The 15297-nt window shown below is 45.6% G+C and overlaps 4 non-coding genes across 4 annotated transcripts; all 4 read left to right on the top strand.

The window, feature by feature from the left end:
- Positions 1-2031: 2031 nt before the first annotated feature.
- On the top strand, positions 2032-2222 carry LOC130312541 (U2 spliceosomal RNA). The gene has a single exon (XR_008860653.1). It is a non-coding gene; the product is annotated as a U2 spliceosomal RNA (small nuclear RNA).
- A 2089-nt stretch (positions 2223-4311) lies between these two features.
- LOC130312562 (U2 spliceosomal RNA) lies at positions 4312-4502 on the top strand. Its single transcript, XR_008860673.1, has one exon. It is a non-coding gene; the product is annotated as a U2 spliceosomal RNA (small nuclear RNA).
- Positions 4503-6586: 2084 nt separating this feature from the next.
- On the top strand, positions 6587-6777 carry LOC130312540 (U2 spliceosomal RNA). The gene has a single exon (XR_008860652.1). It is a non-coding gene; the product is annotated as a U2 spliceosomal RNA (small nuclear RNA).
- Positions 6778-8875: 2098 nt separating this feature from the next.
- On the top strand, positions 8876-9066 carry LOC130312539 (U2 spliceosomal RNA). The gene has a single exon (XR_008860651.1). It is a non-coding gene; the product is annotated as a U2 spliceosomal RNA (small nuclear RNA).
- The last annotated feature ends 6231 nt before the right edge of the window (positions 9067-15297 follow it).

The following is a 15297-nucleotide window of genomic DNA, read 5'->3' as shown; positions in this document are numbered from 1 at the left end:
CCAGCTAGCCAGCCCTGTGGGCCTTGCTGCTGCTGCAGCCAAAAAACAAAAGGTGGTGCTGCTGCTGCTTCTGCTGCTTCTGCTTGTGTCTGGCCGCTGTTGGAGCGTCCAGGCACAGGACTTCTGCTGCTGCTGACTAAATGGCCTCCTTAATTGGATCATTTGAGTAGCCAGCACACCTGTGCAGGTAGGGCATGACATGATAGACAGCTGCCTTGATAGCGGGTGGGTGCTGAATGTTCCTAATTGACAAAATAAGATTAATGCTTATGAAGAAATATAAAATCTCATCCCTTCCCCAATATCGCGCCACACCCCTACCCCTTAATTCCCTGGTTGAACTTGATGGACATATGTCTTTTTTCGACCGTACTAACTATGTAACTATGTAACATAACATGGGGGGGGGGGGGGGTCTCCTGGCTGTTCACACAGGTGTGTCATTGCTGTACATTGACCATGCATTGCTTCTGTGGTATTGCAAAGGCAAAGACAAATGCTTCCAGCCATCCATTGCACTAATGGATTGGTCATCAGCTGGCTGTCTATGTCCCGCATCAATATAGACCAAAGTACAGAGGGTTAGGCTATGCTATTGTGCACCTACCTGATGCATCAGAAGGTGCGAGGCCCTTGCTAAATTCTGTGCACAGACTTTGAGATCTATACTTTAGACTGTATCTAAACCTGCTCCAACATGGACTGACATTCTGGCCTACTTTCAGCCGATGCGACTTGTCTGTCGCTGAACAGTCGCTTTTTATGTATTCAGCACCTATGTATAATGTTGTAAAAATGCTCTAGAAGCTAAAGTCGCAGAAATGTCACACATATTTGGCCTGCAACTTTCTGTGCGACAAATTCAGACAGGAAAAATCAGTATAAATCCTTAGAAAATTATCCCCCAGTGTCTCCATCTGCTGGCGGTATTGAATAAGCATTGCTGCACTGATGGGGTATGCATTAGACGAAAAAAAAGAAGAAAAAGAAGAATAATACGCCCAGAAAAGAGGCGAAAAGGAGAAAAACGTAAAAAAACGTGAAAAAAAAGTAAGAGGAAGAGAAGGGAAAAAAAGGTGGAAATGGGTTTAAAAGTGATTTCGGCGGAGAAATATATATATATATATATATATATATATATATATATATATATATATACGTGCACACACACACATATATATAAACGTATTCTCCGTTGAGATATTGCAGCCGCTGCTGTGTCCAGGCCCAGGAGCCTTAGCACTGTGCTGTGATGTCACTCAATACCACTGACATCACTAGGTGTAAACAACATCTCTCCTTTGCTGTGTATGTGACTATGGAGCTGTTTGGTGATGTCGTCTATTATGGCCTTCATAGAAGCAACAGGAGATTGTTGCATCCATCTAGAACCCTCAGAACTACAGTGCTATGATGTCACTCACTTCCACAGGCCTTGCAGAGTGTAAACAACAACAACCCAGCTTTGTTGTGTATGTAACCATAGGGATTTGTGATGTCACCTAGAACCTTCACAGCAGCGACAGCTTTATGAGGAGCATCAGCACTGCTCTGCCTGAGCAGAACCATCACCGCCATAGGTTGTCAAATAACCCGGGTTTAACCCACACAGGTAAGTCCAATGGGGTGCAGGCATGTCCTCTATGCTTACAGCTTCCCGTGGGTGTTGGTTTGATACCGTTTGGGGACAGCCAAGGAGGCATCTGCAGGCAACAAAGGTAGGTGTGTGCTTGTGTGTGTGTTTCCTATGCAGATCCTAAGCCCAGTGTCACATGCAAGTAGGAGGAGTAAGAAGGGTTCCTGGCAAATCCGGGTTATGGATTGCATTTAAAAAGGCCCCGTGGGAGTGCAATGGGCCCCTGTCTTGCTGCTTAGCAATAATGGTATGGGTTTAGGTTCTGCTGTGTGTACTGGTGGTTGACTGCCCCCCAGCCCAGAGTGTGCATGGAAAATTGTCTGGCAGCCTCCCTGACAGCAAGCAGTGATAGTGCCCATGAAGGGCACCTTGTTGGGCCCGCCCCTTTCACGGTTATCGCTTCTCGGCCTTTTGGCTAAGATCAAGTGTAGTATCTGTTCTTATCAGTTTAATATCTGATACGTCCCCTATCTGGGGACCATATATTAAATGGATTTTTGAGAACGGGGGCCGATTTCGAAGCTTGCTTCCGTCGCCCTATGCATTGACCCGATATGGCAGTATCTTCGGGTACAGTGCACCACCCCCTTACAGGGTTAAAAAGAAAGATTCCTACTTTCATTGCTACCTGCTTGCTGGCTAGCCAGCTAGCCAGCCCTGTGGGCCTTGCTGCTGCTGCAGCCAAAAAACAAAAGGTGGTGCTGCTGCTGCTTCTGCTGCTTCTGCTTCTGCTTGTGTCTGGCCGCTGTTGGAGCGTCCAGGCACAGGACTTCTGCTGCTGCTGACTAAATGGCCTCCTTAATTGGATCATTTGAGTAGCCAGCACACCTGTGCAGGTAGGGCATGACATGATAGGCAGCTGCCTTGATAGCGGGTGGGTGCTGAATGTTCCTAATTGACAAAATAAGATTAATGCTTATGAAGAAATATAAAATCTCATCCCTTCCCCAATATCGCGCCACACCCCTACCCCTTAATTCCCTGGTTGAACTTGATGGACATATGTCTTTTTTCGACCGTACTAACTATGTAACTATGTAACATAACATGGGGGGGGGGAGGGTCTCCTGGCTGTTCACACAGGTGTGTCATTGCTGTACATTGACCATGCATTGCTTCTGTGGTATTGCAAAGGCAAAGACAAATGCTTCCAGCCATCCATTGCACTAATGGATTGGTCATCAGCTGGCTGTCTATGTCCCGCATCAATATAGACCAAAGTACAGAGGGTTAGGCTATGCTATTGTGCACCTACCTGATGCATCAGAAGGTGCGAGGCCCTTGCTAAATTCTGTGCACAGACTTTGAGATCTATACTTTAGACTGTATCTAAACCTGCTCCAACATGGACTGACATTCTGGCCTACTTTCAGCCGATGCGACTTGTCTGTCGCTGAACAGTCGCTTTTTATGTATTCAGCACCTATGTATAATGTTGTAAAAATGCTCTAGAAGCTAAAGTCGCAGAAATGTCACACATATTTGGCCTGCAACTTTCTGTGCGACAAATTCAGATAGGAAAAATCAGTATAAATCCTTAGAAAATTATCCCCCAGTGTCTCCATCTGCTGGCGGTATTGAATAAGCATTGCTGCACTGATGGGGTATGCATTAGACGAAAAAAAAGAAGAAAAAGAAGAATAATACGCCCAGAAAAGAGGCGAAAAGGAGAAAAACGTAAAAAAACGTGAAAAAAAAGTAAGAGGAAGAGAAGGGAAAAAAAGGTGGAAATGGGTTTAAAAGTGATTTCGGCGGAGAAATATATATATATATATATATATATATATATATATATATATATACGCGCACACACACACATATATATAAACGTATTCTCCGTTGAGATATTGCAGCCGCTGCTGTGTCCAGGCCCAGGAGCCTTAGCACTGTGCTGTGATGTCACTCAATACCACTGACATCACTAGGTGTAAACAACATCTCTCCTTTGCTGTGTATGTGACTATGGAGCTGTTTGGTGATGTCGTCTATTATGGCCTTCATAGAAGCAACAGGAGATTGTTGCATCCATCTAGAACCCTCAGAACTACAGTGCTATGATGTCACTCACTTCCACAGGCCTTGCAGAGTGTAAACAACAACAACCCAGCTTTGTTGTGTATGTAACCATAGGGATTTGTGATGTCACCTAGAACCTTCACAGCAGCGACAGCTTTATGAGGAGCATCAGCACTGCTCTGCCTGAGCAGAACCATCACCGCCATAGGTTGTCAAATAACCCGGGTTTAACCCACACAGGTAAGTCCAATGGGGTGCAGGCATGTCCTCTATGCTTACAGCTTCCCGTGGGTGTTGGTTTGATACCGTTTGGGGACAGCCAAGGAGGCATCTGCAGGCAACAAAGGTAGGTGTGTGCTTGTGTGTGTGTTTCCTATGCAGATCCTAAGCCCAGTGTCACATGCAAGTAGGAGGAGTAAGAAGGGTTCCTGGCAAATCCGGGTTATGGATTGCATTTAAAAAGGCCCCGTGGGAGTGCAATGGGCCCCTGTCTTGCTGCTTAGCAATAATGGTATGGGTTTAGGTTCTGCTGTGTGTACTGGTGGTTGACTGCCCCCCAGCCCAGAGTGTGCATGGAAAATTGTCTGGCAGCCTCCCTGACAGCAAGCAGTGATAGTGCCCATGAAGGGCACCTTGTTGGGCCCGCCCCTTTCACGGTTATCGCTTCTCGGCCTTTTGGCTAAGATCAAGTGTAGTATCTGTTCTTATCAGTTTAATATCTGATACGTCCCCTATCTGGGGACCATATATTAAATGGATTTTTGAGAACGGGGGCCGATTTTGAAGCTTGCTTCCGTCACCCTATGCATTGACCCGATATGGCAGTATCTTCGGGTACAGTGCACCACCCCCTTACAGGGTTAAAAAGAAAGATTCCTACTTTCATTGCTACCTGCTTGCTGGCTAGCCAGCTAGCCAGCCCTGTGGGCCTTGCTGCTGCTGCAGCCAAAAAACAAAAGGTGGTGCTGCTGCTGCTTCTGCTGCTTCTGCTTCTGCTTGTGTCTGGCCGCTGTTGGAGCGTCCAGGCACAGGACTTCTGCTGCTGCTGACTAAATGGCCTCCTTAATTGGATCATTTGAGTAGCCAGCACACCTGTGCAGGTAGGGCATGACATGATAGGCAGCTGCCTTGATAGCGGGTGGGTGCTGAATGTTCCTAATTGACAAAATAAGATTAATGCTTATGAAGAAATATAAAATCTCATCCCTTCCCCAATATCGCGCCACACCCCTACCCCTTAATTCCCTGGTTGAACTTGATGGACATATGTCTTTTTTCGACCGTACTAACTATGTAACTATGTAACATAACATGGGGGGGGGGGGGTCTCCTGGCTGTTCACACAGGTGTGTCATTGCTGTACATTGACCATGCATTGCTTCTGTGGTATTGCAAAGGCAAAGACAAATGCTTCCAGCCATCCATTGCACTAATGGATTGGTCATCAGCTGGCTGTCTATGTCCCGCATCAATATAGACCAAAGTACAGAGGGTTAGGCTATGCTATTGTGCACCTACCTGATGCATCAGAAGGTGCGAGGCCCTTGCTAAATTCTGTGCACAGACTTTGAGATCTATACTTTAGACTGTATCTAAACCTGCTCCAACATGGACTGACATTCTGGCCTACTTTCAGCCGATGCGACTTGTCTGTCGCTGAACAGTCGCTTTTTATGTATTCAGCACCTATGTATAATGTTGTAAAAATGCTCTAGAAGCTAAAGTCGCAGAAATGTCACACATATTTGGCCTGCAACTTTCTGTGTGACAAATTCAGACAGGAAAAATCAGTATAAATCCTTAGAAAATTATCCCCCAGTGTCTCCATCTGCTGGCGGTATTGAATAAGCATTGCTGCACTGATGGGGTATGCATTAGACGAAAAAAAAGAAGAAAAAGAAGAATAATACGCCCAGAAAAGAGGCGAAAAGGAGAAAAACGTAAAAAAAACGTGAAAAAAAAGTAAGAGGAAGAGAAGGGAAAAAAGGTGGAAATGGGTTTAAAAGTGATTTCGGCGGAGAAATATATATATATATATATATATATATATATATATATATACGCGCACACACACACATATATATAAACGTATTCTCCGTTGAGATATTGCAGCCGCTGCTGTGTCCAGGCCCAGGAGCCTTAGCACTGTGCTGTGATGTCACTCAATACCACTGACATCACTAGGTGTAAACAACATCTCTCCTTTGCTGTGTATGTGACTATGGAGCTGTTTGGTGATGTCGTCTATTATGGCCTTCATAGAAGCAACAGGAGATTGTTGCATCCATCTAGAACCCTCAGAACTACAGTGCTATGATGTCACTCACTTCCACAGGCCTTGCAGAGTGTAAACAACAACAACCCAGCTTTGTTGTGTATGTAACCATAGGGATTTGTGATGTCACCTAGAACCTTCACAGCAGCGACAGCTTTATGAGGAGCATCAGCACTGCTCTGCCTGAGCAGAACCATCACCGCCATAGGTTGTCAAATAACCCGGGTTTAACCCACACAGGTAAGTCCAATGGGGTGCAGGCATGTCCTCTATGCTTACAGCTTCCCGTGGGTGTTGGTTTGATACCGTTTGGGGACAGCCAAGGAGGCATCTGCAGGCAACAAAGGTAGGTGTGTGCTTGTGTGTGTGTTTCCTATGCAGATCCTAAGCCCAGTGTCACATGCAAGTAGGAGGAGTAAGAAGGGTTCCTGGCAAATCCGGGTTATGGATTGCATTTAAAAAGGCCCCGTGGGAGTGCAATGGGCCCCTGTCTTGCTGCTTAGCAATAATGGTATGGGTTTAGGTTCTGCTGTGTGTACTGGTGGTTGACTGCCCCCCAGCCCAGAGTGTGCATGGAAAATTGTCTGGCAGCCTCCCTGACAGCAAGCAGTGATAGTGCCCATGAAGGGCACCTTGTTGGGCCCGCCCCTTTCACGGTTATCGCTTCTCGGCCTTTTGGCTAAGATCAAGTGTAGTATCTGTTCTTATCAGTTTAATATCTGATACGTCCCCTATCTGGGGACCATATATTAAATGGATTTTTGAGAACGGGGGCCGATTTCGAAGCTTGCTTCCGTCGCCCTATGCATTGACCCGATATGGCAGTATCTTCGGGTACAGTGCACCACCCCCTTACAGGGTTAAAAAGAAAGATTCCTACTTTCATTGCTACCTGCTTGCTGGCTAGCCAGCTAGCCAGCCCTGTGGGCCTTGCTGCTGCTGCAGCCAAAAAACAAAAGGTGGTGCTGCTGCTGCTTCTGCTGCTTCTGCTTCTGCTTGTGTCTGGCCGCTGTTGGAGCGTCCAGGCACAGGACTTCTGCTGCTGCTGACTAAATGGCCTCCTTAATTGGATCATTTGAGTAGCCAGCACACCTGTGCAGGTAGGGCATGACATGATAGGCAGCTGCCTTGATAGCGGGTGGGTGCTGAATGTTCCTAATTGACAAAATAAGATTAATGCTTATGAAGAAACATAAAATCTCATCCCTTCCCCAATATCGCGCCACACCCCTACCCCTTAATTCCCTGGTTGAACTTGATGGACATATGTCTTTTTTCGACCGTACTAACTATGTAACTATGTAACATAACATGGGGGGGGGGGGGGGTCTCCTGGCTGTTCACACAGGTGTGTCATTGCTGTACATTGACCATGCATTGCTTCTGTGGTATTGCAAAGGCAAAGACAAATGCTTCCAGCCATCCATTGCACTAATGGATTGGTCATCAGCTGGCTGTCTATGTCCCGCATCAATATAGACCAAAGTACAGAGGGTTAGGCTATGCTATTGTACACCTACCTGATGCATCAGAAGGTGCGAGGCCCTTGCTAAATTCTGTGCACAGACTTTGAGATCTATACTTTAGACTGTATCTAAACCTGCTCCAACATGGACTGACATTCTGGCCTACTTTCAGCCGATGCGACTTGTCTGTCGCTGAACAGTCGCTTTTTATGTATTCAGCACCTATGTATAATGTTGTAAAAATGCTCTAGAAGCTAAAGTCGCAGAAATGTCACACATATTTGGCCTGCAACTTTCTGTGCGACAAATTCAGACAGGAAAAATCAGTATAAATCCTTAGAAAATTATCCCCCAGTGTCTCCATCTGCTGGCGGTATTGAATAAGCATTGCTGCACTGATGGGGTATGCATTAGACGAAAAAAAAGAAGAAAAAGAAGAATAATACGCCCAGAAAAGAGGCGAAAAGGAGAAAAACGTAAAAAAACGTGAAAAAAAAGTAAGAGGAAGAGAAGGGAAAAAAAGGTGGAAATGGGTTTAAAAGTGATTTCGGCGAAGAAATATATATATATATATATATATATATATATATATATATATATATATACATACGCGCACACACACACATATATATAAACGTATTCTCCGTTGAGATATTGCAGCCGCTGCTGTGTCCAGGCCCAGGAGCCTTAGCACTGTGCTGTGATGTCACTCAATACCACTGACATCACTAGGTGTAAACAACATCTCTCCTTTGCTGTGTATGTGACTATGGAGCTGTTTGGTGATGTCGTCTATTATGGCCTTCATAGAAGCAACAGGAGATTGTTGCATCCATCTAGAACCCTCAGAACTACAGTGCTATGATGTCACTCACTTCCACAGGCCTTGCAGAGTGTAAACAACAACAACCCAGCTTTGTTGTGTATGTAACCATAGGGATTTGTGATGTCACCTAGAACCTTCACAGCAGCGACAGCTTTATGAGGAGCATCAGCACTGCTCTGCCTGAGCAGAACCATCACCGCCATAGGTTGTCAAATAACCCGGGTTTAACCCACACAGGTAAGTCGAATGGGGTGCAGGCATGTCCTCTATGCTTACAGCTTCCCGTGGGTGTTGGTTTGATACCGTTTGGGGACAGCCAAGGAGGCATCTGCAGGCAACAAAGGTAGGTGTGTGCTTGTGTGTGTGTTTCCTATGCAGATCCTAAGCCCAGTGTCACATGCAAGTAGGAGGAGTAAGAAGGGTTCCTGGCAAATCCGGGTTATGGATTGCATTTAAAAAGGCCCCGTGGGAGTGCAATGGGCCCCTGTCTTGCTGCTTAGCAATAATGGTATGGGTTTAGGTTCTGCTGTGTGTACTGGTGGTTGACTGCCCCCCAGCCCAGAGTGTGCATGGAAAATTGTCTGGCAGCCTCCCTGACAGCAAGCAGTGATAGTGCCCATGAAGGGCACCTTGTTGGGCCCGCCCCTTTCACGGTTATCGCTTCTCGGCCTTTTGGCTAAGATCAAGTGTAGTATCTGTTCTTATCAGTTTAATATCTGATACGTCCCCTATCTGGGGACCATATATTAAATGGATTTTTGAGAACGGGGGCCGATTTCGAAGCTTGCTTCCGTCGCCCTATGCATTGACCCGATATGGCAGTATCTTCGGGTACAGTGCACCACCCCCTTACAGGGTTAAAAAGAAAGATTCCTACTTTCATTGCTACCTGCTTGCTGGCTAGCCAGCTAGCCAGCTAGCCAGCCCTGTGGGCCTTGCTGCTGCTGCAGCCAAAAAACAAAAGGTGGTGCTGCTGCTGCTTCTGCTGCTTCTGCTTGTGTCTGGCCGCTGTTGGAGCGTCCAGGCACAGGACTTCTGCTGCTGCTGACTAAATGGCCTCCTTAATTGGATCATTTGAGTAGCCAGCACACCTGTGCAGGTAGGGCATGACATGATAGACAGCTGCCTTGATAGCGGGTGGGTGCTGAATGTTCCTAATTGACAAAATAAGATTAATGCTTATGAAGAAATATAAAATCTCATCCCTTCCCCAATATCGCGCCACACCCCTACCCCTTAATTCCCTGGTTGAACTTGATGGACATATGTCTTTTTTCGACCGTACTAACTATGTAACTATGTAACATAACATGGGGGGGGGGGGGTCTCCTGGCTGTTCACACAGGTGTGTCATTGCTGTACATTGACCATGCATTGCTTCTGTGGTATTGCAAAGGCAAAGACAAATGCTTCCAGCCATCCATTGCACTAATGGATTGGTCATCAGCTGGCTGTCTATGTCCCGCATCAATATAGACCAAAGTACAGAGGGTTAGGCTATGCTATTGTGCACCTACCTGATGCATCAGAAGGTGCGAGGCCCTTGCTAAATTCTGTGCACAGACTTTGAGATCTATACTTTAGACTGTATCTAAACCTGCTCCAACATGGACTGACATTCTGGCCTACTTTCAGCCGATGCGACTTGTCTGTCGCTGAACAGTCGCTTTTTATGTATTCAGCACCTATGTATAATGTTGTAAAAATGCTCTAGAAGCTAAAGTCGCAGAAATGTCACACATATTTGGCCTGCAACTTTCTGTGCGACAAATTCAGACAGGAAAAATCAGTATAAATCCTTAGAAAATTATCCCCCAGTGTCTCCATCTGCTGGCGGTATTGAATAAGCATTGCTGCACTGATGGGGTATGCATTAGACGAAAAAAAAGAAGAAAAAGAAGAATAATACGCCCAGAAAAGAGGCGAAAAGGAGAAAAACGTAAAAAAACGTGAAAAAAAAGTAAGAGGAAGAGAAGGGAAAAAAAGGTGGAAATGGGTTTAAAAGTGATTTCGGCGGAGAAATATATATATATATATATATATATATATATATATATATATACGCGCACACACACACATATATATAAACGTATTCTCCGTTGAGATATTGCAGCCGCTGCTGTGTCCAGGCCCAGGAGCCTTAGCACTGTGCTGTGATGTCACTCAATACCACTGACATCACTAGGTGTAAACAACATCTCTCCTTTGCTGTGTATGTGACTATGGAGCTGTTTGGTGATGTCGTCTATTATGGCCTTCATAGAAGCAACAGGAGATTGTTGCATCCATCTAGAACCCTCAGAACTACAGTGCTATGATGTCACTCACTTCCACAGGCCTTGCAGAGTGTAAACAACAACAACCCAGCTTTGTTGTGTATGTAACCATAGGGATTTGTGATGTCACCTAGAACCTTCACAGCAGCGACAGCTTTATGAGGAGCATCAGCACTGCTCTGCCTGAGCAGAACCATCACCGCCATAGGTTGTCAAATAACCCGGGTTTAACCCACACAGGTAAGTCCAATGGGGTGCAGGCATGTCCTCTATGCTTACAGCTTCCCGTGGGTGTTGGTTTGATACCGTTTGGGGACAGCCAAGGAGGCATCTGCAGGCAACAAAGGTAGGTGTGTGCTTGTGTGTGTGTTTCCTATGCAGATCCTAAGCCCAGTGTCACATGCAAGTAGGAGGAGTAAGAAGGGTTCCTGGCAAATCCGGGTTATGGATTGCATTTAAAAAGGCCCCGTGGGAGTGCAATGGGCCCCTGTCTTGCTGCTTAGCAATAATGGTATGGGTTTAGGTTCTGCTGTGTGTACTGGTGGTTGACTGCCCCCCAGCCCAGAGTGTGCATGGAAAATTGTCTGGCAGCCTCCCTGACAGCAAGCAGTGATAGTGCCCATGAAGGGCACCTTGTTGGGCCCGCCCCTTTCACGGTTATCGCTTCTCGGCCTTTTGGCTAAGATCAAGTGTCTTGCCCTAAGGTATTCGGGTACCCCTCTCCTCGGCCTTGTGGGATCGCCCAGGTTTATTGCCTGGGCTTCACCCACCTGCTGCTATTGGGGAGAGGGCTTAGTCCCAGGATAACGGGAAGGTGATCATCGGAGGACGGGTCTGCCGGAGAGGATGGCTAATGCGCCGAACGCTCCTAATACAGTACGGCTGTTTATCGAGGAGGAAAAGAGGAGTGCCTACGGGATTTTGCATGTCCAGCAGAAGGTCGTGGAGGGAGTGCTGAGGATGCCGCATGCTTCCATCTTCTGTGTCCAGGTCTTTCCCAGCCAAGGATTCTTTGACGTGACCTTCTACAACCTGGATGATCTCCGTACCTGTCTCTACCGGAGTAAGGAGAATGCTTCTCACCCTGACCTACAAGGGATCCGATTCATTTCCTGCGAGGCTCGGCCTAAGAAAGTTCCAGTGGTAGTGCATATGTACAACCCTTTTGTGCGGGATGAGGAGATCCAGACCTTTCTAAGAAGGTATTGTGTGTCTGTTTCTGGTGCGGAGAGGAAAAATAACATCCTGGGGACTTTCACAGGCATGAGACGTTTTTGGGTGGAGTTTAGGCCTGCCCCCGAGGGTGGTGCTGAAGGTTTTTGTCACCCCCCGCAGAACTTTGCGATAGGGAACAACAGGGGGTTTCTGCACTACCCGGGGATGCCAAGTTTTTGCCGGGACTGTTTTTGCTTTGGTCATACCAGAGAGAACTGTACAACCGGGCAAGTTTGCAGGAACTGCCACAAGCCTGATCACCGCACTGCAGACTGTCCCGAGAAACGCAAGTGTCATTTCTGTGGTTCTTCGGATCACCTGGCTAGGAGTTGCCCCACTTACCAGTCCGGGGCACCCCGATCATATGCAATGGCTCTTCGAGGTGGGACAGTTCCTGAGGACTCCAATGCTGCCAGGGCAGGCGATGCAGAGGTTAGCGTGCTGACCAGTGAAGCAGAGTCTGCCCCTGTTTTTCCTTCCATTTCTAGGTCTGTTCCGGATGCTTTGGTGGCAGAGGGGGAGAAGGCGGAATCTGTTTCGGGGGCATCTGTTTCGGAGGCCTCTGATCCCCCAGAGGAGATGACTGTGGACAAAGAATCCTTGAAGAGAAAGATGCCGGTGGAAGAATCGGAGGATGACTGTCCGACTCCTCAGAGTCAAAGGATTGAGGACTTTCCTAGCCCGGGAAGGGAGGAGGCAGGTGGAGGGTCGTCATGTCAGATTGATTCTGACTCCTCTTTATCCTCCCTGGGCACAGGTTATTTGGAGGAATGTTCAGTCAAAAAATTGACAAAGACTCTTAAGTTTAAGGAAGGGGAGGCAAAAAATAAGGGTAGAGGTCGGGGAAAGGCTAGGCCTCCTTTTGATAATGCTTGATTTTGTATTTCCTTTTTTTCCTTCAAATGTTTGAATGAGTTTAACAATTGGTTCTCTAAATGTCCGCAGTATTAGATCTTTAGAAAGGAGATCCGCCATTTTTGATTTACTTTCTGGATATTCTTTTGATGTTTTAGGTCTCCAGGAGTGCTGCTTGGATGGGGAGCCAAATATCTCCTGGCCTTATGGGCAATCGGTATGGTCTGGTTCAATGGAACGTAATTCGGGGGTGGGGATTTTGTTCAAAAGTAATGAGTTTGTTGTTAAAAAAGTTGTCCATATTGTTCCGGGTAGGGTATTATTAGTGCATTTTATTTTCAGGGGTTTCACATATAAAGTAATTAATGTTTATGCTCCAACTGGGAGGAAGGAAAGAGGGGAGGTGTTTGAGAAATTATATTTCTTTTTGAGTGGGAGGGATGATGTGTTCCTTATAGGGGATTTCAATTGTATAATAACAGAGGGGGATAGGAGTAGTACTACGGTGGGTGGTGGGTCTGGTTTAGACAGTACTAGTAAGCAGCTTAAAGAGATTGTAAATTTATTTGGGTTAAAGGATTCCTTTGTTGCCCATAATGATGGTACTATCGGTTATACATATTTTTCTAACAATACAAGTTCGCGTATTGATTTCATTTTTGTCTCAAAACTAATGTCTGTTTCTAATTTCAGACGGAGGAGGTTACCGTTCACGGATCATGCCTGGATTGAGTGTGTGGTAAAAGGTGGTGGTGTAAGTGAGTATGGAAAGGGTGTTTGGAAGTTGAATGTGTCTTTATTGGATAATGAATGTGTATTACAAGAATATAGGGAGCGTTTTGATGGATGGGTGTTGAGGAAGGATGCATTTTATAGTGTGGTTGAGTGGTGGGAGTGGGTGAAGTTAGAGACTAAAAGGTTTTTTATTAAAAAAGGGTGTGAGAAAGGGAGGAAAGATAGAGAAGAGTATGAGAGATGGCAAAGAAGGTTAGAGTATTTGTATGAATTGAGGCGTTTGGGGATGAGTGTTGAGAAGGAGATTGAGGAAGCTCGTGGAAGTGTGAATGAGTGTCTGGAGAGGAATGGAAGGAAGATTATTGCACAGGCTAGGGTTGAAGTGAAAGAGAAGGATGAGAAATGTAGCAAATTTTTCTTTAAAAAGGCATTCAGTAAAAAAACTGAGATGATGAGTGTTTTTAAGAATGATGGGGTAGAGGTCTTTGGTAAGGATGAGGTGTTAGAGGAAGTGTGGAAGTTTTATTCTGATTTATTCACGGAGAAGGAGCGGGACGTGACTCTAGAGGAGGAATGTTTGGGATATGTGGATAAGCGTTTGGATGAAATTGATGGGTTCTTTATGGAAGAGGATGTGAGGAAGAGTGAGGTGGAGGATGCTGTGAATGGGATGAAGAAAGGAAAGGTGGCAGGGAGTGATGGTTTGCCTGTGGAATTTTATCTTGTGTTTTGGGATATGTTAGGGGATTATGTATGGGAGGTGTGTAAGGAAGTACTTAGGAGAGGGAAGTTATCTAAAAGTATGAGTGAGAGTGTGACTGTGTTATTGTTTAAAAAAGGGGATAAGAGGGATCTTAAAAATTGGAGGCCTATAGCGCTCTTGAATTGTGATTACAAAATTATTGCTAAAGTTATTGCGAATAGGTTAAAGGATGTGATTGATTGTATGGTAGGTGAGGAGCAAATGTGTGCAGTGCCTGATCGTAGGATTTCTGAATGTCTGTTAGGTCTGAGGGATGTATTGTGGGACTGTAAAACTAGGAAGCAAGGTGTGGCTGTTGTTACGGTGGATTTTGAAAAAGCGTATGATAGGGTGGTGCATGATTTATTGTTTAGGGTTTTGAGGAGGATGAATGTGCCGGACAGAATGGTGAAGTGGATTGAATGTTTGTATAGGGACATTTATAGTAAGATTCAGGTCAATGGTTTTCTGAGTAGGGAGGTGAGTATAAAATCTGGAGTGCGGCAGGGGTGTCCCCTGTCGCCAATTCTTTTTATTTGTATGATTGAGCCTTTGTTGGGGATGATTAGGAGAGATAAGGTGATGCGGGGTATAGAAATACCTGGTAGTCATGGGAAGGATATGCGAGTGATTGGTTACATGGATGATGTTACTGTTGTATGTAAGTCAATGGCAGGGGTAAGGCGTGCTAAGTTATTGATTGAGTGTTTCTGTTTAATGAGTGGGTTTAAGCTTAATGTTGGGAAGAGTGGTTGTAAATTTTTTGAGGGGTGGGGAGAGAGTGGGTTGTGCGAGTGGCCTGTGAGAGAGGGGGGTGTGGAAGTGCTTGGGGTGGTGTTTGATAATGATTTGTATGGGAAAGAAAGTTGGGAGAGGGTTTTGGGGAGGGTGGGGAATAAAATAAACTTCTGGTCTTTAAGGACTTTATCGATTGAGGGAAGGATTCTGGTTATTAAAGCTGTTATAATTCCTATTTTGCTTTATGTTAATTATGTGTTTCCTCCACCGGATAGGTGTCTGGCAAGAATTATCAGGCAGATCTTTGTTTTCTTATGGAATTCAAGGATGGAGAAATTGAGTCGTGGGAAGGTGGTGAAAAGCAGAATGCATGGTGGGAAAGGAATGATGAATGTGGAAGTTTTCCTGGCTGTGAAGTATGTCAGTTTTTGTCTCGCTGTAAGTAAGAAGGAATGTGTGTTTGGGTGCATGGTAAGGTATTTGGCTGGTAATGTGTTGTTGAAATATAAGCTAATGA

The sequence above is a fragment of the Hyla sarda genome, unplaced genomic scaffold (genome assembly GCF_029499605.1).
Source record: "Hyla sarda isolate aHylSar1 unplaced genomic scaffold, aHylSar1.hap1 scaffold_172, whole genome shotgun sequence".
NCBI lineage: Eukaryota > Metazoa > Chordata > Amphibia > Anura > Hylidae > Hyla > Hyla sarda.
Note: the sequence above shows the minus strand (reverse complement) of the source record. Positions and strands in the feature narration are given on the sequence as shown.